Below are 26,088 nucleotides of genomic sequence, written 5' to 3'. Positions count from 1 at the left end.
AATAAATAATAATGTGTACTAACACCTTGTTCTTTTCATTACAATTCGAGATACACAGTAGGAAGGGAAAGAATACATTTTCTTTGTATTTCCTGATTTTTAGAACTGTTCTTACTTGGAGCTAGCTGTGGAATCTCTTGTGCTGAGGAAGTCCTTATCTTCTAATTAGGACAGCTTTAAAAGAAACACTGTAAGAATGACCTAGTAGCTCCTAGGATCTAGCTTTAGGTACACATTCAGAGATACAGAGGTAATACAAACTAGCTCCTCCATATCAGGTCTCTGAGGCAACCAAATTGATGAAAGTCTGGGAAAACTTTGTTTTGCCTCAGAAGATTCTGATCAATGTATTAGCTTTCTCTACTGCGTGTCATCATCCTCTGTAGAGGAGACTGGAATTAGTAGCTGTATAATGCAAATGGTGAGCTCTCATATTTTTGCTGTCTGTGGTGCTCTCTGGGAATGTAATTACAGCCCAGGCTTCATTTGCTCCATAAGTTAAAAAGAAGGAAACTATTGGGTTCTGTTTTGCTTATTTTATTCTTTGTGTGGTTGTAACATTTGTGTGACGAATTCTGAACTGCTATTATTTATATTTCTTTCACATGTACAAGATACTTTTAGAGCATATCCAAAAGATTCTGTGAAGAAGGGTAGCTATTTGAAGCCTGTAAGGTGAATTTTGACTACTCTGCTTAGGTGTTGTTCTTCAAACACATTTGTGAATGAATATTTCAGAGCAAAAGTCACCTTTTTCTCTTTCACAGTGTTTATATTTCAAAAATGCTTCCTTTTTTTTTTTTCCATATCAAAAGTAACTTAAGTCTGACCAAATTTTAAATAGGATTTTTGTTTATTTAATGGGTTACATGAATGACCGTACCAGGTGGAATATAAGTGATAGTTGTCTAGAAGGCAGATGATGATTATCATTGGATCACAGAATAATTCAAGTTTGAAGGCACCTCAGGAGGTGTGCAGTCCAACCTGTTCTTCAAAGCAGAATCAGGTATGTGGTCAGATCAGGTTACTCACTCTGCTTAAATGCCATCACAGAAACAGCTTGGATATGCCTAAATAACTGTTTTGAAAATTCAGAAATGTTGCATTTACTGCAAAAGGAGGAACATTCAACAAGATTTCACGGGAATCTGTAGCCTAACTTAGAAAGGGAATCCTTTTAATGAGCATTTGTGCTTCTGACATTTTCAGTTCTCGGTATGGAGAGAGTCAAGTGCTGTTCTTGGAATGAAGAGTGTGATTTAGTAATTAATCCCTAATGTATGGGAAAGAATTTAACACTTAATATTGACAGAATTTTGACATCCAAAAGAAATTCATTGCTTTGAAGTGGCAAGTATAGAAGCAGAGTCAGTTAGAAAGAATATGTGATGCTGATAATTATTCTAGAGACAAACTTGATGTCATATATACATCATTAAACAAACAAGCAAAAAAAATTGCAACACTGAAGCCTAGTCTGTTAAAAGTTTGAAAAGAATTTCCGAGTGATTCTGGCTCCAAAGCATGCTACAATGTTTTTCATTACTGAAATATTTTTGTCCTCCATACTGCCATGTGAAAAATCCTCTCAGCTAGAGAAGCTGCCTCAGAGCACAAGCAATAGTACCATACACTTTCCTGTGGCATAGCAGTTACAAAAAGCAGGGAACAATTCAGAAATATACCTATTCTTTTTCCCCACTGCAAGCCAGTGTCCAGCAACCCCGGTGGTAGGAAGCCTGAATTGCTATTGTGCTGGAAGTCAGACTTCCCACATGATGGCAGAATTACAAGCAAGTTTCTGTGCCAGATGGGACCTAACTGAACATATAATTGGAACAGTGAGACCACCTGGATACACAATGCTGTCAGCTATAAAAAAAGCATACTCCTAATGGCTGCTGGTATAAACAGGCCAAGCAACTTTTACAGGCAATACGGTGAGTGTTAAGCAGAGTTTTGCTCCTTTCAAGTCAGTGTAAATTGCAGTTGTGACTGTAGACTAATGCTTCCTCTGGAAAGATGATTTAGTGGGTTCCTACAGTACCTTTTGATTCTCCATTTTCCCAAACATCACCCTGTTGCCATGATATAGCTTTCATTTTCTCTAGTGATTGGAAGAAGTTATGAGTAATTCATGTTTTATTAATAACCTGGTCCTCTGAGGTACCAAATACTCTCTTTTCCCATTCATTTCGTATTTTACAGAACCCTAAAAGTTGATGTAAAGGAAATATGTTTTGGAACACTTATGTAGGTATTGTGATTTTTTTTTTTTTTGAAGTAGATAAATTGGGCCCATAAGGCTTATTGTGATTAAAAGCTTCACTGCTTATGGTGAAATTCTAGAGCTACTCATATTGCTGTTATTAGCATATAAATGCTCTTATCTGCCAGAGTTGGACATAATCATGAAATATGCCATCATTCCAGGATGAAGTTTGGAGCTGCCTGGGGTCCCATAACATTATGAGAATGAAGTAGCAATACTATTGTCATGGTTGAAGAAGCACATTCATTACCAGCCCCTCTTTTTGAAAATGGTAATTTTACAGGAAAAAAAGCCTACGTGTTAGGTGAAATTTCTGAGATTTATTTTAATGTCAGAGGTGACTTTTTTTTCTTTTTTTTTCCATTGTGGTGACTTAAATACTTTTACTTCTAGGCATTTTTTAAGTAACAAGAGGAGCTGTTTTAACTGTAATTATTCCAGATTATTTGTATGCCCATGAAAAACAAATAGCTTCTTAATAGTCACATTGTTGAGGATTTAATCTTCATGTAAAACAAGCACCTCTAAAAAACTGATTTATACTGTATTTTAACTACATGGCTGATTTTTCTGCAGAGATTTTAACATCTACTTTCTTCTTATTTGCTCCTTATTTGTGCTGCTCTGACTGTTGTTGCACAAGTACCTCTGGCTGGTATCATCTAGAAGGCTTAGTAGGGTGGCAGAAGCTTAGATGGTCTTTCAGCCTGCCTCCTTTGTCTGAAAGGATGTGAAACATAGCTAAGAGCATCCTCGATAGAATTTTTCTGTGGATCGGGGAAAGGCAAACTAGAACAAGCACAAAATAAACAAAACTGTTAGTTTAGCTGCATATTTTATTTATTTATTTATTTATTTTTACTGTTAGTATAAAACCTTTTACTGTGCATATTTTTGTTGCCACTAAAGGTTTACAATACCATAACAGAGGCTACTTTTTGCAGGACATGTTGCGCATGTGAAGTTTCAATAGAAATCTCAGGAGAGGGTTTGATCATGCAGACTAGCAGATCAAACTGGCTGTACAACAGATAAGCATCCAACCTTTGAATCCTTACCTAAGATGAATCTTTTGAGGTTCTGTCCTCAGCATGTTTCTAAGGGGTTCAAATGGTACCCATCAATTTCCAGTCCTAGATCAATCAATGTCCAGCCTGGATTTATTTTCAAGTTTGATAGCATTTATCCTGTTCATTATTTTTGACACATGCTGTTGAGATTTAATCCATATGTTTATTATTTCCACAAGAAATCTGCCTAAAGTCTAAGGTGAGTAATTCATGACTTCTGGCTATATTATGGAAACCTTTCTGTAAGAAAATAGAGTATTCTAAATAAATAAATAAATAAATTGGTCACTTATCTTCATAATCATAAATTATTTCATACCTAATTACAAACAGACAGTCTGAATAATTGTCTTCATTGAGAGCTGTTTGACACTGAGAATATACTGCCTTATTTTATAAACTTTTTAATGTGCAACCCATAAATATGTCACAGCTAAGGAGTACTGCATCTTTAAGTATATTAAATGCAGTCTTGTGTAACCAAACATAATAGGATTTTTAAATGAATTATAACTGAAGTATTTAACAAACAACTTTTTAAACTTTCTACATGTGTAAAGCTTCTTTAAACTGACCAGTTCAAATTAACTATATGAAAAGGAACTTCGTATTTGGCAGTTTTAAATTAGTGTGATAGGGGAGCTCTTGTCTCATGTATATTTAAGAGCAATAAAACAGTTCCAGGGAAAATGGTTTTAATTAATTCCTTTAAAAAGCACCTGTTAATGGGTTTTAGAGTAAGACCAAAGTCAAAGAAATGTGGGAAACAGGCATGCATATGCTTTGTTTCAGTGAAGGTCATGCTGACACCTTTATAGCTGCTTAAAGTAAAGTCTCAACATGATACACATTATTCTAACTTGCAGTGTGCTTCGTTTTAGCATTCTCTTCTTTTATACTGAAAATAATCTAATTTAAAACTTCATCTTGAGTTGATCTGCATTCATTAATAATGCCTGTTTTTGGCGGGATGAAATTTCATACAAAAGATACAGGTGACATAAACCTTGTAGGAAACTTCAAAGATACTAATCCAAACAGCAGGAGAACTGTGGAGGGGGTGGAGGCATAGAAAAAGAAGTAATAAAAGACCTTTTTAAATTAACTGAAAAAAGAAAAAAAAAAAAAAGAAGTATGTTGTACTCTGAGTACTAACAACTTGGGCTAAATGGTTTATTCAAATAATTTCTGCTTTCAATACACAACCCTAGTTTCATCTTTAGCGTGTCTTTTTAGGAAGACAGCTGGGATTCATCCCAGATTCATGGTCTCAGTAGTTAATTATGACTCATTTCCAATCTAAATTTGCCTAACTTCAGCTCCCTCCCCCCACCCCCCGGCCCCCCCCAGATTATACCATAGCAGTTCTGAGTCCCAGGTTCATTGTTTCATATGCATGCAAAATACTTTGAAGAAACTTTCACAACTGGCATTAGAATTTCTTTCCAGTCTTGAATTATTCCTGCATCAGGTGTGTGCAGTTGCCAAACCCGCTAAATAGAAAAATGATATATAAGCGATATGTTGTGCGTACCCAGGCTGATATGATTCCACAAGAAATATTGACTTAATATGTTAAAATAATCTATATATATCTTTACAGTTGTGTGCTTTCTGAGCTAGATTTGGACTAAATTTCAGAGGCAAATTGTAAATTTCAGTTTCATTCAAGATTATTTGTGAATTTTCATTTTTGTTTGATTAATAGTTGAGAGGAAAAGTAGGAAATTTCTGTGTGTTGAAACATTTCATCTTCATATACTTTGAAGGATATTTTGCTTTGGAAATACAAGCTTATATTGTTTTGATATTTTTTTACCAAAAATGCTTAAGTTTTCATTTTGAAGTTGAAGCAATATTTAATTAAAAATGTGATAAGATGAAAAAGTATATGGAACAAAGGTGTCAAACAACTGTTTGGTTTGAGTTAAATAGATTTACATCAACATAGATTTTTTTTCAGCATTGTTGAAAAGCTTTAAATTTCTGTTTCAATTTGACTTTCATAAAATGTTGTAGAGGTTATTCAGAAAGAAAGAAAAATCGAAATGAAACCCCATTATTCACTCTTTGTATACAGTATCTATGTTGTAAGTCTCTTCTTGTTTTGTTGCATGAAAATTTAGGCCTCCGTCTGTTAAACATCTTAAGCATCTATGGGTCTTATTAAGATACTTGCTTTAAGAGTGTTATGAAATCTAAACTGTGACTTTAGTGTGTGTGCAGACTTGGCTTCATTATGAAGACTTTCAGAAAGGGTAAGTTGGACTGATAAACCCAAATTTAGGTTACTTAAGAGTTCAGCCGATTTTGTCAGACATGTTGAGAAGCTGGCAGCTTCAGGGAAGTCAGAGCTGTTTGTAAAAACACTTTAAGTAGTTAAAGCTGAGGCAGCCTTTTTTAAAAAACAAAATAAAACAACAAAAAAGCCATTTATCTTAGGTTTACCTCTGTGCTTTTGTGACACAGCCTAACATACATTGGGTACTGAAAGAAAGATCAATATAATTAAATATGATAAATAGCGTATTCAAGGAAATCATCATAAATGCACCATCCCTCCTGAGCTCTGCAATTCTGCTGTTGGACGATATGTTAATGGATTATGGCAAGATAGGGTGACTTATTTATTTATTTATTTATTTTTAGCCAACAGTGTTTCCATTCTCCTCCAAAAATACTAAACCCAGAAAGGGAACATTTTTTTCTGCTTGCATTTCACTTTTTAGCCTGTGAGTTTTCTGAGTTAAGTGCACAGAAAGTGAGAAAGTCCAGTGGTGGATGCATGGCCAGGCTGGGCTGCTATGAGAAAAGACAATTGTGATTCTGAATTCTGCATCCCTTGATAAAGCTGAACGAAAATAGTGCCAAATAACTTTCTGCCTGTTTCAGGCAGGAGCTCAGATGCTAGACCACACATTAAAATGGTACTTCTGGTTAAGTTCAGTTTTGGGTTCACATAGCAGTGTTCTTTAAGGCATGCCCATCATTATACTATTATTTATTTCCATGAATGCTTGTTTCTTTTTAGTTATAATAGGGTCATGTCCAGTCCAGTAAGGTGCTATAGCATTGAAATTCCGTTCCAGTCATGGGATGTTTTAAATTACTTCTAATTTCGTAAATTTTAGAATCATGTATCTGCAGGAAAATGTCTCCTTTGAAATGTTTGAACTGGAAAGGTCAGAGATAGAGACTAAGTCTTCACAACATAAATTAAGCACTGTGATACATCAGCTTCAGTGAATTCTATTGGCTTTAGTAGTGACCTACCAGGAAATGATTAACAAATTTGTTATGGTGATTGGAGGTAAAGAGAAAACTCCTATCTTTTCCCTGTGCCTCTGAAGGACTGTGGAGTACAGCTAGGCCTTTCCCTGAGTTGTTTAAACCTGCCTCCTTTGAAATATTAAGATGTAGCAGCAAAGAGAATTGAAAATATGTTCTTTCTAGAATTTGTTCAGAATTTCCCTTTGTCCTTTTTTATTTGCATGAGAGACATAATATCCTTGAACAGCGTATTCTACCAAGTATTAATTCTGTCATAAGGCCATTAAGTATCTCATACACCTATAGTGAATGAGAAAAAGGTTTAGAGAAGTAGTCATCTTGCCCTGGTCTTATGTCAGCATTCAGCACTGGATTTGTCAAGGCAAGATAAACCTTATGTAAGAGGCCATAATACAAGAAAATTAAATAAGCACTCAGGATAAGGCTTGTAAAGGAGGAGAGTACTGGCTGTCTTCTGACTTGACAAAAATTCTGTTTTACCATTCAATGCATTATATTCTAAGATGTAATACAGGTACTCTCCTGTTAACATTAAATACCAATGACATTTTTCTCCTACAGATCTGGTGTCTAATTTTATCATATCACATCTCTTTTCTGCCTAAAGTGTCAGGCCTATTTAAGTAAGTGGATATTTCCAAATGAAATTAGATTTTGTAGTGGTGCTTTCCGGACTCATTTGTAATAACCAATTTAATGTCCACTTCTGTACGCACACTGCAACGGTAAACCCCACTTCCATGACTGACCCCACTTCCGTGACTGTATTGGGCTCATAAATGTGCATGTGAATGATCTGAACCTAGGACTGATTGAAGATCAGCTGGAATAGAAATTGAACAAATGAAAGCTTTAAGCTGTAAAGTAACATTCAGGAAGAAATAAGCAGTAATGGTGATCTCTTTTTAGAAGTCTCTCTCTCTCTATATATATTTTTTTAAATTCTGCTTGCATCTGTACATAAAACTGAATAAGGCTGGTATATTCCATCTTTTAAAAACAGAGGGACCAAATTCTTATATGACCCCAGAAGAGCTTGGTATATGAAATGAGTTCAGCATAAACTGACAGGAAGCAAATTTCTGGAAACAAAAGTAGAACAGTCTAGGATGTGGTAAACTCAGGGTCAAACTGTCCTTAGCAGGAAGTGAATTCATTGAGAAGAAAAGCAGGAAAGCACTATCTATTTTCTGAAAAGTATTTTGCTGTGTGACAAGGGACTCAGTCAAGGAGTGATCACTGGAGCGGAGAAAGCACAAAAATCTGTGTGCTGAGACTTGCTCATTGCCTGGAAGGGGTTCATCTGAGTTGCTCTCAGCACCGCTTATGTGTTTTTTTGGGCTGCTGGCCTGAGGTGTCTCACTGTCCCTGTATATTGAGTGTCATAGGTGCCACACAGGGGTCCAGTCAACCACAAAACTGTCTGTATTAGTTACAGAAGGTGCCTATGACCTTCATCAATTTGGGCTCCAAGTGATAAACCCATGCTTTTCCACAGGTGTAGGTCCTGGTATCTAAATGAATGCAGTTGTCTTGTGTCTGTATGGACAGAGAGATTGGTGGTTATCACATGAGAAAAGGAGAGAATATTAGAGAAATGCTGCCTGTTGTAAAAGCATTTGTCAGGATTCTTGGAACTTGTCTTTGTTTTGATTGTTTTGAAGCCCCAGTTGGGAATACAAAAGAGGAATGTACTTGCTGCTTGTAAGCTGTGTCTCAATTAAATCTGAAGGTAAGGGTGGAGAGCTGGTGGGTGTAGGTAAGCAATGTTTATTAGGAAGCTAAAACTAACTTTAATTTATTCATAAATGTGTCTGTAAATTGGCACTGCTATATACTGTGCTTTCTTGTGTATTCCCCAGATGATCTCAGGCAGCAATTTAAGCCGTTGAGGGCTTAATAGAAGAGAAAATCAAGATGTATTGACTGATTTCTCCTTATATGCACAGCAACATCCTTGCTTGTTTATACTGTTTTTTGATTATAAAGTACCACTGTGTGTAATGCACAGGAAAGAGAATCAGAACGTTAGATAGTACACTACAGTTTTGTATCAAGCAATGCCTTTCTACTATTACATTTCTCAATAAACAGAAAAGAATACAATTCTTTCTTATGTATTAACCGTTCTTAAAGTGCCACATGTTTTAGAGACAGCTAGTATGCAGTTGTTTTAATGAAAAGCCAAGTCTATCCAGGTAAAATTTACCTGCAAAGTAACTGTATATCATAGCCATGCAGCAGTAGAAGGATCCTGTGTAGCGTTTTACCATTCCAAGAAGTGCAATAGAAGAAGAACTGGTCTTGCTGAAGGACATCTGAGTATTTGTGGACCTTTTGCAATGACAATGATTTCGGCTACATCCATTTAGAACCTACCTTGTAGTCTCTGGGATTTTTCATGTTTTTATAGCTAGAAATACAGCTACTGGATGGAAGCAGAACTTATGTACATCTACACAAAACACTCTTCCTAAACTGATAAATTGTCCAAAGTCATCTAAACATGATGTCTCTTCTGTGGAAGTGAAAGTGTCAGTGACTTCTTAATGGCTGGTTTAAATGAAATTAATTTTTAAATGGAATTCATGCTGGAGGTGTAGTGAGAGGGAGAAGCAGCATCAAAGTGTGTAATAGATGTTGGAAGTCAGGTTAAGTGACTGTATGGCTAAAGGGACTGTAGGCAACTAATTAATTTTTTTTTTTTTTTTTTTACTTTGAAAATCTTATGGCCTCTATTAGGATACAACAGTGCTTCTTTTAATTTAGGAATATGTGACCTTTTGAAACAGAACTACTCCGTTAATCAGAAGTATAATCAAAGTGTTTTGTAACCTATTTGACTCCTAAATTTGGGAAGTCTTTTCAGACTACTCTTGTTGATTGTGTATGATATAGAAAAATATGCCATGCTGAGACCCAAATAACTCAGTAAGGAGAATTTGATGAGACAAAATGCTTGCCAGCCCTTCAATAAGTGTGGTTAGTGAATAATAGTTTTGATTAAGCTGATTTACTTTCTTTGGACTGAAGTAAAAATGCCTTTAAGAGACTTGATTAGCAGTATTTTGATTTCCTCTGTAGTGAAACTACTGCTGTTTATGAAATCTAAGGGGGACATGGAGCTTGTGTTTCATTGTTGAATAAGCCAAAAAAAAAAAAAGGTAAAGGAGAGGTGGTATCTAAAGCACTTTAGCACCTAATTTTTAAGCATCAGTCTCCTTGAGAAACAAGAATGCCAAGTTACACTTTTCTGAAGTGTCAGGTGTCACATGAAACCTATGGTTATAGGCACACCATAGGTGCCTATGAACAGGATTTAAATGAGGTGATGAGGGTTGGACTAGGTTATCTTCAGAGGTCCCTTCCAACCTTGGCCATTCTGTGATTTTGTGATTCTGTGAAAGCATGTAAGACTGTCCAACTGGGAACCAGGGAAGAGAAGGAGACTATCTAAAATCCTCTCCCTTTCTAGACTAGAGAGGCCTTGTTTATAGCTGCCAAAAAACCACCAAATCCTTTCCTGAAACTCAAGAAAGGCAATTGTCTTTGATACATTTGCTTTTTAAATTTCAGCTGTAATGCTTGAGCTCATTTTCTACATCCTGCCCTAGTAGTTATACTACTGAAAAGAGGGAGACTTACATGTAAGGTCTTTTTTACCCTTGAATTGGAATCTTTGATTGACTTCAGATGAGTCCATACTTTAATGGTCTTCTCATAGAGACCATCAGACCATTTTGATTTTACAGTGAATATTGCTGCAGCTACCCAACACCTTTACTGATCAAGTCAGCTGCTCTATGCACTTTCTCATGATGTTTTGCTTCTTTTAAAAATAAATCTCAAATGATGTACTAACGAGGGAGAGATGTTCCTGGTCACAGATCTGCTAGCCTTTCATTAGGTCTAGATACCCAAGATGTTTTTATTTCTTGGGTTTCCTGTAAATTGTTACGTTAGACTTTTCAACAATACACAAACGACATCTCCAAGTCTGGAAATGCAACTCATAACTCATTTTGTTACTGTTGGGTTAATTGGACAGGATCCCACTGAACACAGCACATTCCTTCGAAGCACATTTCTGTATTTGTAGTTGGGCAGAACTGTGTTGTGTATTTGTGCAATCTGGAAAAATGCCACAGTGCTTGGATGGGTTTCCCTGAAGCACGGGCACAAACAGCAGCATCAGCAGACAAAGCTGTAGTGACCATGACATATGTAAGAGAGCTTAGGGAAAGGCTGTAATTCAAATTCACAAGCTGATCAAAGGAAGAATGGTATATAATATATATTTCTAAATCAAAATGAAGTGTCATACTAGAAATCCCTGAGGTCAGTCTCACTGAGCTATTGTGTCTACATAGTGTAAATTAGTGTGTGGAATGTAATTGACAATCGTGTAGCTGTGTTATTTCTGGAAAGGCGCTGTACTCAAACCTCCACTTGTTGATAGGGCTAATAACTTCAGTTGTAGGGTAGTAATGCATGTTTGCAATTCCAGAGACAAGTCGGTTATTGGCTGGAAAGGAACAAGGCCAAGAATGGTAACCACAGGGTAAGCAGTTTGGGAAACTTTGTCCTAGAGGTGTGCTTGCTGAGAAAAACCAAGTAGAACTAAATAAATCCCACACTATAAAAAATGCTAGAGTATTTGCACTGAAGGAAGACCACATGCTAGCTTGGATTTGATTACAATGGTTCATTGATAATCAAATAATAGCTGAGCAGTGAATGAGCACAAATCATCCTTAGAACATACTGTATCATTTTGCAGCAAATTACCAGGTATGTGTTAGAAGGTGTTTAACCTGTGTAAATGTGCAAGTTCATGTCTTTCATATGAAACACATTCTCTTTTATTTCATTTTTTACCTCTCTGTATCTTCTGTACCTTGTGGATAACAAATAGCTTGGATTTAGGCTTTCAGATAAAAGTCAGAAACTTTTAATTAAATTCTGCATTACATCTACCTACCAGTTGAGCCCTCCATTTGCACTAGTGTGGAAGGTGAAGAGATGAGATCAATGCTAAAATCCAACATGTAACTGTGAACTTTAGGGGCACTCTCATTTCTTTCCGCCCTTACTGTCTACAGTGCAGTCATTAGGTGTGTTTGTATTGTCACACTGCCAGCAATGCACTGCTCACTGCCATTTGAGTATGGCAAGGCCTTTATATCAACAAATTCAATAACCAACTGGTATGGAAAATGCTATTATGGGAACCAGAACAGACTTCTGTTTTCTTTCTCAGTGCAGTGAGTTTCTCTGAACACAAAGTTTCTTTTAAATACACAGCAACAAGTCAAAGTAATGAAAGGAATATCTCTATCTCATGTCATGTAGTTTTGGGAAACACAGTGTGTTCTACAAACATGGAAAATGCAGTTCAGGGTCTGGCCAACTGGGGAAAGCTACACTGCATGCTTTGTACAGAAAGCAAGAACTGGTATATTAAGATCACATTAAATGGCTCACAAACTTCCCATTTACAGAAAAATTGACAGAGCTTACTTGTTGATTTATTATTCATGTACAGAGTCCTGCTTCTTCAAGAAGATTGTAAATACAATTTCTCCAGCCCAATCAGCCTCTCTGGGTTCCCGATGAAGTGATAAGCACAATAGACTTCAGAAGGATTAAGGGATGAATTGGAAAATGAAGGCTAAGCTGTGTTTCTGCATGTTGTCTTGCGTGAAACAGCCACCGAAAGATAAGAGCCAAGTAGGGGGAAAATAAACCCCCTTGTAATGGAAGCTTGGGGCTCCATCAAAACTCAGCTTCTGGGATGAATGATTCAGATTCTCAGTTACATAGATTTGGGAGGTTAATCCTTTTCAAATAATTCTTCCATTTATATTTATTTGGAGAGTATGATCAGTACGTACTGAAAAAGATACTAAAATCCTCTTCAGATTAGGCAAATTATTTACTGTTATCTCTGGAATTCTCTTGACTGAGAAGAGTTTAATAAGCCTATGGAAAGATGATTTAGCTGTGATGGAGAGCAGATCTAAGGGTTAGGACCATTTGCTTCTCTGTTCAGCCACCTGTGTAGTTACTGTGTGATTTTGTCAGCTATATGCACCTGTGTTTATTCAGTTGTAAAATGGGCATAATGCTCTGCATATATTCAGGGGTTTGGTAAGACTAAATTATGCTCAACACCCTTTTCAGATAAAGGGTTGTTAACATAATTGCAACCAGTTTTATCAAGCACCTTTAATCTTCAGTGATCTAATTGGTTGGTTTCATAGCTGACCCTAGATGAGATTTAAAGCAAAATGGGGCTGAGGTTCTGTTGTATTGTCACTACTGCTTTTCATAATGTGCTTTGCAAAATATGGAAAAATGTCTATAATGGATAATCTGAGAGACAGGTGTTTGTGGAGAAGTATTTAGTTTAAGTGCTACATCCAGTTTATATTATCTTTTCCCTCAGAGTGTCACAACTACAGGATGAAGAGTTTTGAAGGCATCAATCTGTTCTTAAGATTATCAAGCCTCTAATCAAATATAATCCTAAAGATTCCAGCAAATCTTCCTGTTTCTAACTCCAGTGATACCTATCATATTTGATTTTAAGATTTTTGGCCTGAATTAAGGGTGCATTCCAGCCTTAGCAAGTATATGTTGAAATCTAGAAGGAAGAGCACAGTTTGTAGAAGAGAGGTGCTCATGACAGGCCATAGAAAGTAGGACTATTAGCTGGAAAGCTTGCAGAACATTTAAAAATGATCCTTCTGGTAAGCATCCTGGGAATTCTATCCAGAATATATCTCCTTATGTTTCACATGCAGTACAACATCCATTTTACTTTGCAGGTGTTGGGAACAAGGAGACAACAACATGCTGATAAAGAACCGATCTCTTATTACCATGATCATGTAATATATGATTACACACGACAAGAGATCTCCCTGAATAAATATTCAGTGGGATTTTGAGATATTATTAGGAACGTAACCCCTGAGTGCTTAAATCTCTACTCTCATATCTGAGATCATTGCTTTTTTTCTGCTTTATTAGTAACTGTGTATTAGTGTCTTGTTACCAGTGACCAGCATAAAAGTGAATGAAAATGGAATGAGACATTTCATACTGATATTTTATTTAGACCTAACTAAGACTCTTGCAAATTACTTTTCAAAATTTTAAATTGCTTCCTCACAGAGCTCCCAACCAGAGCTGATATTCTGGAATCTCTTTTCTGTGGCCTATTAGCCTTTCTGATAAAGCTAATGGCAAAATTTCCATCAGCTTCACAGGCAGAGGGTTAAACTTTGCTTTTATTCACGCTGGGAAATTTGCATGGTAAAGTCTTGAGGAAGATCAGACCTCGACTGTGCCAGGAGCACCGTTTACTGTATTAATTTCCTGATAAATCATGAGTGTCCAGCACTTTCTCAGAAGGTGCCCCACACCTTGCAGGAGTGTGTTAGACAAGGACCTTTGCTTTTGGTCTCAGCAAAATTAATAGAAACCGACAAGGCAATTTTCAGTTTTAAAGAAGCACAGCTCCTAAGGGGGAAAGTCAAGGTGGCAGGCCTTGACACACCACTCAGAGAAAGGAGCTATACTTCTCAATGCATACTAGTTTGCAGTTTTGTAAAGAGCAGTCACTTTTCAGGAGAATACCTGACTAACTTTAGTGCATACCATGCTATTCTTTTGGCTCAGTGAAGAGTTTAAGAGATCCTCTAGACATCTTAATAAGACCCAGTTCAATGATGTAAAACATTTGTTGAAAGGTACATCAATTCCAGTACACTTCAGCAGAAACAAAACTAGATATAGGCTGCAGGCTTTGACTAAGGAAAGCATCATGTCAAAAATGTACCAAGGGAGAATAGTTTTACACGGACATATAAAGAGTTTTATACTGTCTTTTTATACTGTCTTGTATATGGAATTTTGATAAAGAGCGGGATATCGGGGGACCGTGCTTCAGGCCAAGTTCAGACATACAAAGCCTTTCTGCACTTCCTCTCTCATTAGATTCATATTCATTCACAACATGCCTGACTAAATATACACTTATTAGACGTAAAACTGCATTAACCTGCTGCTCACTGTCTCTACTACTTGTTGAAGGTCAGTGCTGGTGCTTTATTCTTTTTTCATGTTAAAAAGCTACAAGGATGATAATAGACTCTTCCTAAAATTCTTTTCCCGATGAAGCATTGCTGCTGTTATGCTGGTGCCGTTCACTAAGCAGCTGGGGAAAGGACAACAACTAAGCAGTCGTATTCAAGAGGGAACTCTCCATGAACCTGTGTCTTTTTAAAAGGCTGGAAGAGTTTATGGAAAGTTTTAAGAATTCCAGTTAGCCAGGAAAAACATTGTTATTAACTGTGTCCTTCATGTTGCGAGTGTAGTTCAACAAAGGCATGCTCATTAGTTGGATGATGCTAGTGGGGATGATTATTTTTCCCAAAGCCAGATGCTTATTTGATCTTCATTACAAAGAACTCTCACGTATTTGTTAAACAGAGCTGGCAGGACTCGATCCTGTAAAAGATGAGGTGCCAGAGTGAGCTTACTATGGGGGAGAAAACACCAACAGCTTCCAGAAGCCTAAGGCCTCTATTTGATCTAGCCAGACATGTTTTGGATGAAAAGGCCTCTTTTACAGTATTTTGGAGAGATCTGTTTTCTCTGCCTGCCAGAACATGGAATTGCAAAGCTAATGCTTGATCCATTGTTTTTCAGCTTTCCAGAGACTGAGAAAGCTTTGGTTTAGGTTTGGAAAATGCTTTGGTTTTGTTTCTGTTTTGTCAAACACAATTTACCCCAGGCATGTGTTAGTGGGTAAGAAAGATGTAACGTGCCAGAATGCAGGATGCTGATAGGGTGAATGTTGTGTATCTCTTTTCTTCTGTATGTACATAAACTAGTAGGAAATTTACTTAAATCTTTACAGTTATGTCATTTCAACGATATGAAAGGAGAAACAGTTTCCTCATGAGATACTAATAAATTCAAGGTCTTTACAAATTTGGAGTTGCAAGTTGGCAGTTTCCCTTTAAAACCCAAACTTTAGTAGACAAGGAAAGTTTAAGGCATAAAAATAACACCTCTGTCAAAGCAGCCATCACCATTGGGTGGTATCAGCATGTCAAGTAATCTGCTCCCTGGAAGCAAAACAGTCACTTCCACATGAATGACATTGGCTCCCAGAAGTGATCAATGCAGACTGTACTTGTCATTGATCTCTGGAATTTACACTCAGCTGATCTGCTGCATTTTGTGCTTGAGTGACATTTTTTTCATATGAGACTTGGTTTTACAGAATAGATGTTTTTTCTTGCAAGACCTAGTTTGCAAACAAGATTCTAAACTCCTCTCTTGATTGAATTTTATTGCTGGACATGGACAGAATATCCATAGTTGTTCTTTTGTGGTTTTTGTTTTCTCCGTTGCCTTTGGAATCTTGAAACTGCTGCCTCCTTACTCGGTTTTGACATTACTCTTAAATAAGTTTGGGTATTATCTATATTTCAAAACTTCATTTGGATTTTATATTTGTCATCAGGTTGCTTTGCTTAAATGTAGGCATGATTTTGAAGGGAGAAAGAGTCTGCAGGAGCAGTGTGCATATATATTTAGATGGAGATTTATATATATTTATATATATTTAATTATGGTTGGACAAGACCTGATTGCTTTAAGTGTTAGTTAAATGTCATTTCAGGTGAGAATAACCACCTACAAAATACAGCATAACAAAGCAACTTAAATTAAGAGTCAATGCAGTAAAGTCAATGCTTATATTTAATACCAATGATTTCAGTATCATGTCAGCTCAATTATCCTCCATATTCTCCCAAATATATAGCTCTTTCTGCTTTCTTGTAGCAGGTCCTAGATGTGTATGTATTTAAATGAATCACCCAAGTACTGGATTCTGAGATAATATATGTAAATAATTATACTTGAATACATATTTAATGGCAAAATATGAGATTGTTTCTCAAAATCATCCCATTACACCGATTTTTATTGCAATGACTAATAGCTAAGTAATCTATTTTAACAGGATGCATCATGCTAATGAAACTAATATTGAGCTCTTTTCCCCGTGTTTATATAGCATCTGGCACAACCGAGTCTGTTTCATAGTTGTTATATTCATGCAGTTAATAAATATGTAGCATACAAGTGTTTTGAATTAACTTTATATAATATAGATCTAATTACTTGTCCTTGCAGCCTTTAGGAGACCCCACAGTAACTGCAGACAGATTATTACCTATAAAAATGAGCGATGATGGCTTTTTGAAAATGATGCTTAAATCTGTTCTGTTAAAGGTGATATTAACATTCAAGGTAACTGTTCTGATGTTCTGAACTCAGAAACACACCAGAACTCTCACTGGTGTCAATTCAGTGTTTGTAGAAAACAATACTTTGATCTAAGGATACCTATCTTCAAAAATGTTGGCTGTTTCAAAGGAAACTCTGTTGCTATTCCTGTACTTGCATGTTATATATATTGGGCAGATTAGAGATAATCAGAAAATCATAGAATGGCTTGGGTCGGAAGGGACCTTAAAGACCGTCCAGTCCCAACCCTCCTGCCCTAGGCAGGGACACCACCCACTAGATCATGCTGGCCCCATCCAACCTGGCCTTGAACACTTCAGGGACGGGGCATCCACAACTTCTCTGGGCAAAGATTAAATAAACTAAATTGAAAAAAACTCTTCCGCAATCCTCACTGTATGTGCAAACTGCATATATATTTCTTAAACTTGACTGCGTTTTTGAAGACAAAAATGAAAGTAAAAGCTGTCAGGTTAAAGCTGTTGCAGCTTTTAATGAGGTCAAAGGTTCAGTGAAGAAAAAAAAAACAACACAAAAAAACAAACGACCCCCCCCAAAAAAAACCACAAACAACAAAACACACACACAAAACAAAAAACAAAAAACACCTCTTAGAGAGTTTTGTGATTTAAAGGAACAAAGGCAGTACAGAAAATGCTGGTACTATAGCTGGATCTCTTCCCTTATCCTTTTTAAAAAGTGATTTTTTGACTTCATGTGGAAACAAAACACTTAAAATGACCTATAAAGAATGCTGAAACTACCTAACTTTCATATTATGAGCAAGTTGACAATTATAAACTTTATTGGTTGGCAATGAATATATGACCCATAGCACCTCAAATGGCAAAGCTTTACCATCATTTTAACTGATGAGTAGCTGTATATCATATATAGACTCTCTTGGTGATCAGCCGTAGGAAGATTGGTGTCCAACCTCAAGGAGCTTCTCATGAGACACAAGATTGATACCAGGAGCATAAGGTAGTAGTACGTGATACATGCTAATTAGAAAGAACAAGTTCAGCTGATGAAAAGAAGTTTTGTGAGGAAACAAATTTAATTGGACTTTAACTGTCTCAGTATGATTAGCGAGCACAAATAATAATCTAAATAGAGACATACTGACATAATTCTGTTCATGTGTATGCCTTTAGCATACATTGAGCATTGAGTGCACTTATATACAAAAGCAGGCACCATTACTGATGCTGCTGTAATAATGTTTTGCTGTAACTTGTTTTCCTCTGGGAAAAGATAATCAGACCACCTCTGATAATAGGTAGTCAGTGAAATGCATTGAGCGTCATCGGATTCTGCAACATAAACTTGCATATTTTATGTGCTGTATAGCTGATATCTGTACAATATAGACATATTAAAATGCCACCTGCTGACTGGAGGTTTTAAATTTCCATACAGTGCTATTATAAACAAAATACAATTTAAAGTGACAGATCTATTCAATGATTTATGTTCTATGCAGCCCTATTTCAGTTAATGTGCCCAATTCATTTCTGGTGCAGTTCCACTGAAGTCAGAATGTTAATGTCAGCATAGTTACACGAGGGATGAACTAAATCCTGTAGGATTACACTAAGTAGATAAGATTATTGAAATAAATACCCACTTGTGCATTTTGCCATCATAAAAAAAAAAAAACAAACTTGATGCTACGGTTCTCTTTACAGAAGAATGATCAGAGATGTCTTCACAGGAGTGCTGCTGTGAATGAGGGCAGCAACTCAGACCCTGATCTTAGGGAAAAGTAGGTTTGTGCTGTGTCCCAGATTCAGCTGCTTTATAGTAGTATATATATGACAGAAGACTTAAAATAATGGTATAGTCCCATCAGCTCTAACAACACTAAAATTCGACTCTGAAGATATTCATAATTATTAATACTCTGTGGGTGTTACATACCCATAACTTCTGAATACATGCTGAAAATAAATTAATTCAAATTGCTGCTGGCAACTTAAAGGAGAAAGGATGCCTTTCTAGATCTACCTGCCACAGTACATGGGCTTCATAGGTTTATATTTCTGGATTCAGAAAGACAACTCTGATTCAAAATAGCTTTTCAGTCTTAACATTTTCACTTTACTATTGTCTAGCTCTCTGTCTAGTATTCATCTCATCTGTTATTTTGCTTTCCTTCCTTGAAATAACTTATTTGCTGATATAAAATTTTTCAAGACCTATTGGGGGGGGAGGGGGGAGGGGGCGGGTAAGTGGGGGGCTTTTTGCAGATCACGAGGATGATAATACAGTTGTACCAGAAGTACACAACCAAGGTTAGGTACTAACAGAGTGCTAAACCACTTCCAAACGGGAAAGGTCTGATATACTATCCCTACACTGCCTCTGAGTTAGTTATCATCATCAGTGCCAACTGAGATCTTCTAAAAAAAAGTGGCTATGAAACCAATATCAGTTCATGTATCTTCTCAAATTCTGCATTTGTATCTCTATAAATTCTGCTGCATAATAATTTCCATTGAGAAGTTCTGTCTCTTTAGATTCTAATTATACTACTGGATTTGCAACCCAGCCTATTTTCTTTGTTTGTTTACAGCTGGGTATTAAGCAAAACACTAACACAATATACATTCCAGCATGTTACAGTAATTCCAAAATAGGAAAATCCTTTCTCTTAGTCTGACAACTTTCCTCATTTTGGGGTCTGGCTGTAAATGAAACCAACCAGATGGTCCTCACTGATCTGGAATGTGTGTGAGACATCTCGGTGCTTTTGTGTCAGTGCACAGATCTGTCTCATCTAATGGTGGCAGAGAAGCAGCTCTTTTGTGTGTTTATTTGATGTTTCTGGTTCAGATGGTTGGCAGCATGCACAGTCCAAGGATGGCAGTCCTCATTTAATATGATGCTGGGGATGACTAGTGGAGGGAGTTGAAATGAACCAAAGAGAAAACGTGAATGTTGTGTTGTGGTATTGTGTTAAAATGTTATTTTCATACAGGGCCTAGCCAGAGCAAGAGAGAAAAACAAATCATCTGCCAACTGTTTTGTCAAAATCCCAGGCTAGGCTAAAGCTGGTAAGTGGATGTGGCTGCATGCCTGGTGACCAAGTTTTCTCAGGCATATATCCATCTTTGACCAAAATAGAGTGGACTTGAAAGACTCTGAAGGGAGTTTTTGAAAACAGCTTTGTTTTGTTAAACAAATTAGGGGGGATGATAACATAATGTGACAGCACATTGAACAGAAAATAAAAAAAGAGTAATTTGTAGAAGAAAAGGATTGCTGGAGCGTAAGAGATAGGTAAAGTTCTGTTCCGGAGAGAAGAATTTTTGGCTTCATTCAGTTTGTAATGGTAACTAATATATAGACATATCTTTCTGTGGTGTGATGATTTTGTATGGAGACATTCCCCCACCCCTCCCCTAACACACACAACCCATCTCAAAAAGCCTGAATGCTCAACAACTGTACTGTAGAAGTATTACTGCATGGCGGGACTGTTTTTATTCTCTTCCATCAGCACTTGCTCTTGACTAGTGCTAGATAAAAGATACTGGAGGAGGTTAATGTTTGGGTCAACCCTGTATGGCTTTTTCTGTGTTCTTATGTCTTCAGGTGCCTCTTTTCTGTACCCTGGAAATATCCAGGTTAAATTTCATTTAGAAGAATCAGGATTCCTCCTTTTTATCTGTTTAATTACAACTGGAATTGGTTACCTTTCTAAATTGGTAAGGACTTATTTTAAACTATTAAAACCATAGAGCTGTCAATCTCACTGACTGGGTAGTTCTTATCCGCAGTTTAGAACACCTATAAAATTCAGATCCCTAACATTTCTCTTGTGCTGTAATGATTTTCTGTCCAGCTTGGAACAGTTGAAAAATGGAGGCCAGCCATGGAAATCCAGAGGACACCTAAATTTTGATGTTTTCTCGACTCTGGGCTTTTTATTTGAATTTACGTTTGCTGAAAGTAGAGATGAGTAGCTCCCAGTTTGGATGTGTACAGCATCCATGTAGTTCCTGCAGCTTTTAGTTTAGGTACCTAAGACACATTGTCAGCAGGATTAAGTTTATTATTCAGAAGGTTCCAAAAAACAGTGAATCATTATTTTACATAACTTTTGAACCTCTAGCTTTTTAAAGGTGGTTGGTTATTGCTATCCTCTTTATACAGATGAGGAAACTGAGTCATGGGAAAGTAGTGCACTTCCCAGCAGCCTAGAGGTACTGTTGGGCATAGGATAGAATCATAGAATCATTAAGGTTGGAAAAGACCTTCAAGATCATCTGGTCGAATAATCTCCCATCCACCAATATCACCCACGAAACCACGTCCCTGAGTATCACATCCAACCTTTCCTTAAACACCTCCAGGGACGGTGACTCCACCACCTCCCTGGGTGACCTGTTCCAATGCCTGACTGCTCTTTCTGAGAAGAAATGTCTCCTAATTTCCAGCCTGAACCTCCCCTGGCACAACTTGAAGCCATTCTCTCTTGTCCTATCACTAGTTATCTGTGAGAAGAGGCTGACCCCCAGCTCCCCACAGCTTCCTTTCAGGTAGTTGTAGAGAGCAATAAAGTCTCCCCTGGATAGAATAGAATGTAAGTGTTTGAACTTAAATGGTTTGCTTTAGCTATATAATTCATATTAGGGTCAGAAGACAGTGTTCTTCTGCAGTCAACCGTACACATCAAAAAAAAAAGGAAGTTGTGAATGCTAGCAGTAATGTTTCTTTGAATAACATGAGACACTAACAAATTTCAACCCAAATTCAATAAATTCTGGCGATGTTAGCTACTGGTCACAATATCAAGTCACAACTGTGTTTACATTATTCATCTGTCATTACTGTAGACTCTATCAGTAAAAGTTACGTACTTTTTATGGAATCACATAAACTTCCTGTGGAGGGGGAGATAGCTGTTCACTGTGAGAAGACCTGGCTCATCTTGGTAGACAAGAAGGAATGAGAAGATTTGTTTGGTGTTTGTCCCACTACACATTTCCTATATAGTGTGTGATTAACTGATAGCTATTAGGATGTAGGAAAGAGCTAATAGGATGTAGGAAACTTGTACTATCATGTTCTCTCAGCCAGAGTAATAGAGACCAGAAGGGCTTCGTGGGGGCCAGGCTGGATTGTTGAATGTAAAAGATGAGCTTGAGCAGACTAGGAAACTCCTTAGAGCACTGATATCACAAACTTTCTTCTGCATTCATGTTTTGGACAGACAAAAACAAGTATGTCTTCCTTACTCGTTCATCTGGTATCTTTTTCTTTCTGAGAGGATGCTCTCCCTAGTGATTGCTTATCAACTTTGTATACTTGTGCCTAGATTTCTGCCTTTCATACTCAAGATAGACTGTTGTCCTACTGGCTAGCTGTCTCTTTGATAAGGAAATGCACTAGAAAGAAAGTATGGGAAAAAATTTCTAATTAGTTTTTTCAAAAAAAAATATTATTTTTCTTGTACTACCTGAGTCTCTGCTATTTTTCTGCACTCTTCACAAATATAAATTAATGTCTGCAAATTTAATCATTTACCTGTGTCATTTATGTGGGCTTTCATTTGCACAAGTGGAATTTCCTACTTAATCCCCTGTTTATTGCAGAGATACTTGGGAAGATTCACTGGAAATAGGAAAATCCAAGTTCAGCAGAAAGTCCTTTCCTGTCTTAGCAGGATCCCCATGAAGCAGAGAGGAAGGATACCTTTCCCCCTTTGCAGTCTATCAAAGTGACCCAAATTTCCATGTGTTTACTGGCATACAAATTTCACAGTTAAGCATGGTCAAGTCCATTCAGTGAATAATCAATCCTGCTTGGGAATGCAGAAGATGGGGCAGAAGGGATGCCTTTTTTTAGCAGTGCACATTTTCCTTGGGTCATCTTGAGTCACCTTCAGCTGTCTAGCCAGTATGGCTCTGAGTCATAGGACTGTGGTGGTTTTACCTGGCTGCACGGAAAGTTAACTCCATCCCACCCAGACCCAGTACAAGCCTGGCGCTTGCTCTGATGCTCTACTACACCAATTGGAGATCCACATAGTGAGAGCATAGTTTTACTTCAATGCATCAGCAAGAGAAAAAATCCTGCCAAGATTCTGTTACAAATCTCTCTGATGAAGAAGGAAGTTAAATTCAGGAAATTAGCTTATTTCAGTGCATGGAACCTTTAGGAGTGTTACTGTGTTTCAACATTAATACCAATGACAGAAGAAAGCCCCGCAGTGCACAGAGGAGAAGAAACTCCTGAACTGTGACTGTATTCATGACCACAATCATTGCAAGGATGAGTTCTGCTGAATAGGACTATTCTATATATTCTGTAATGGAAAGGTGAAAAATCTCAATGCTTTTAATTGCTAGGGAAAGTGTTATAAATGGTGCATTAAAGTTTAGATCCTCTAATAAGGGGTAAAATGAAGTTATAAGACTGATTGGCAGGAGGGTGGAAGACAGTTGTATAGGAAGGATACTGAGAGATTTCCACTTAATAAAAGAAATCCCTTTTTAGTTTTCACACTCTCCAATGTTCTCCAAATTTGCATTGGCATTTCTTTCCCAGACAGTAATGTAAAAGTTGAAAGAATTTTCTTGGTAATGAATGACATTGAACTGATGACAAAGCAGAATGTGAGTACAGTAAGGGAAGAAAATAAAAAGGCTAGCACAGTCGTTAAGATGAAACACCTGCTGTGAGTGCCATGAAAGGCTGCTGGGGAGCAGGCATCTTCTGAACAAATCATTTTCATAGGAAAGCTAAAAAATCCCTGCCTGCCCACAGGGCATTCTTTCCTTTCTCTCCACAGTCCCTTTCCTATGGATTACTGTTTTCATATGTATGTTTTCATTGCCACTTGTGATACAGAGGTTGCACATCATAAACAGTTTTTGTTTCAGATTGATGTTTAATCAAGTTTTCTTATTCTTCCTGTCCTATTAGCTTTAAGCTAACAGATTCTTTCTGAGTACATCATATAAAATTCCAGCAACTCATTTCTTGTAAATCTCTAAGATGTGGTAACAGCTACTTAAGGGTCTAAACACACTAACTGTTTCAAATGATAGCTCCAAAGGCTTTCACTGCGCTGGCTCACCAGTATCACAAAAAGTTTTTTCTTAGGAAGCCAAAAATGACATTTCTAAAACTTGTCTTTAGTAATCCACTGTGTCGTAGCTTAGAATTCTGCCCTTTTACAAGCAATGGGATTCATTCCTTTGTAAATGCAAAGACCTTTTTACAAAAGATAACACTGATATCCTTTTCAACCTGCCCCCATAAAATGCATCCTTGGCTGGCTCAGATACAACTGACATGACACCTCCTAAATGGGCCTGATACCTATCTAACAGATGGGCCTATGAACAAGTATGTACTTCAACCTTGAATGTTTCAGGCACTGATTCCACCAGGGAAGTTTGGTACTGCAGTCTGCTCCAAGGAATATTATCAAAGATCAAGACAATGTGGTACTCCAGTCATAGATGGAATTAATTTCTTCTTCTGATATAATGTAAAGCATCTTTCGGCCCTAGTCAGTTGCAGCTAATATTTGTTCACAAAGGAAAGAGAGAGAAGGAATAGTCAGTAGGAGAGCTTTAACTGCTGTCTAGTTGATTTGAAGATCATGACCATAGAACTTGACATAAGTGCCAGTAGAGGTTTCCTGGAGTGATGTTACATTGGCATTTACTATTGTCTTTTCCAAAAGACTGTACTCTTTATTAAAGTTTCAGAACATATTTGTGTAATTAACATTACTTTGGTTTGGGCTTTTGCTCTGCATTCAGTAAATTTACCTGCTAAAATAAATTGCTTTATAGATATAAAAAGAAATATGGTGAATATTGCCTATATAGATTTTTTTTTTTTTTTTTTTAGGAAATGTAAAATAATATTTTCAAATAAACTGGAATAGAATAATTCCTAAACTGTTGTGACTGCTCCAAGGAGCTGACACAATAAGAAATGTTTAGATGTCTTTAAAGTGCAGGCTGCTTTGATGTCATAACAACAGGCTTTATACTTTTTGTAGCTCTGTTTTCTGAATTTTCTGAGTTTTACAAGTAGCCTCCACCAGAGGTGTAGGAGAGAGGTACTATAGCGTATGTCCATTCTCTTAAAACCAGGCCATCCATAAAAACACGTCTCACATAAGTAGATCTGGTGATTTTAATTGATCTGTTCATTTAAAAGGTATGCATTATTGCACAAGTAATGCCCTACAGTGCTGTTCAATTGTAAATTCTTCAGGGAAGAGAAGGTATATTTTTTTTCAAGAATACTTTGGATATTAGCAGTCCTATATATACAACATACTACCTAGTATTTTCTAAAGAAATGGATTCAGATTCATTGTTTGTGCAATCCCAGCAAAGTTACTGTATGGATGAATTTATTTTGAAGCATGCTGTTATTTTGCTGCTCTCAGTCTTAGCTTCTGAGTAGGGAAGAATTATTATCATTGTAGCTTGCTTATTTGCATTAGATGATTAAGAAGTTTATCTGTGCTTTCCTGTACACTAAAATTAACCAAATATGCTATTTCTGAAAAATTCTGGGTTCTGTTTGATTCAAAAGTACTATTTTAACCTTCCACCTGAGGTCATTTTAATTATATTTGACAAATTAATTACAGTAACCAAATGAATTACATTTCTTTCTCATAAGTAGTTACAATGCAAATTGTAAGTGTTATACCCAGTTTTCTGGAAATTAATTGGGCTAAGCTCTCTCTCTTTTCTTTAAATACTTCTTGCAGGAAAGATACAAATCATAGAATCATAAAATGGTTTGGATTGGAAGGGACCTTAAAGACCAGTTCAAATGCCCCAGCCATGGGCAGGGACACCTTCCACTAGACCAGGTTGCTCAAAGCCCCATCCAACCTGGCCTTGAACACTTCCAGGGATGGGTCATCCATAGGTTCTCTGGGAAACCTGTTCCAGTGCCTCACCACCCTCTGAGTAAAGAATTTCTTCCTTATATCTAATCTAAACCTACTTTCTTTCTTTCTTTTTTTTTTTTTTAAACAAACCAAACCAAAATATTAGTCCTTGATTATGATTGAAATGACTATATAGAAACTAAAAGTCAATCAATAACAGAAAATTACGTTGGGAAAGC

General features: G+C 36.9%; 1 protein-coding gene and 1 long non-coding RNA gene across 19 annotated transcripts in view; both read left to right on the top strand.

The window, feature by feature from the left end:
* Nucleotides 1-26,088, top strand: part of LOC308196010 (uncharacterized protein) — a 380,840-nt gene that overhangs the window by 98,574 nt on the left and 256,178 nt on the right. The gene's annotated exons all lie outside the window — the stretch shown is intronic.
* LOC308196013 lies at nucleotides 1,922-25,998 on the top strand. The gene is made up of 3 exons (XR_013952027.1): nucleotides 1,922-1,943; nucleotides 19,952-20,027; nucleotides 22,572-25,998. It is a non-coding gene; the product is annotated as an uncharacterized lncRNA (long non-coding RNA).

Source organism: Anser brachyrhynchus (genome assembly GCF_964034855.1).
Source record: "Anser brachyrhynchus genome assembly, chromosome: 5".
Lineage (NCBI taxonomy): Eukaryota > Metazoa > Chordata > Aves > Anseriformes > Anatidae > Anser > Anser brachyrhynchus.
This window is presented reverse-complemented; position numbering and strand designations above follow the sequence as displayed.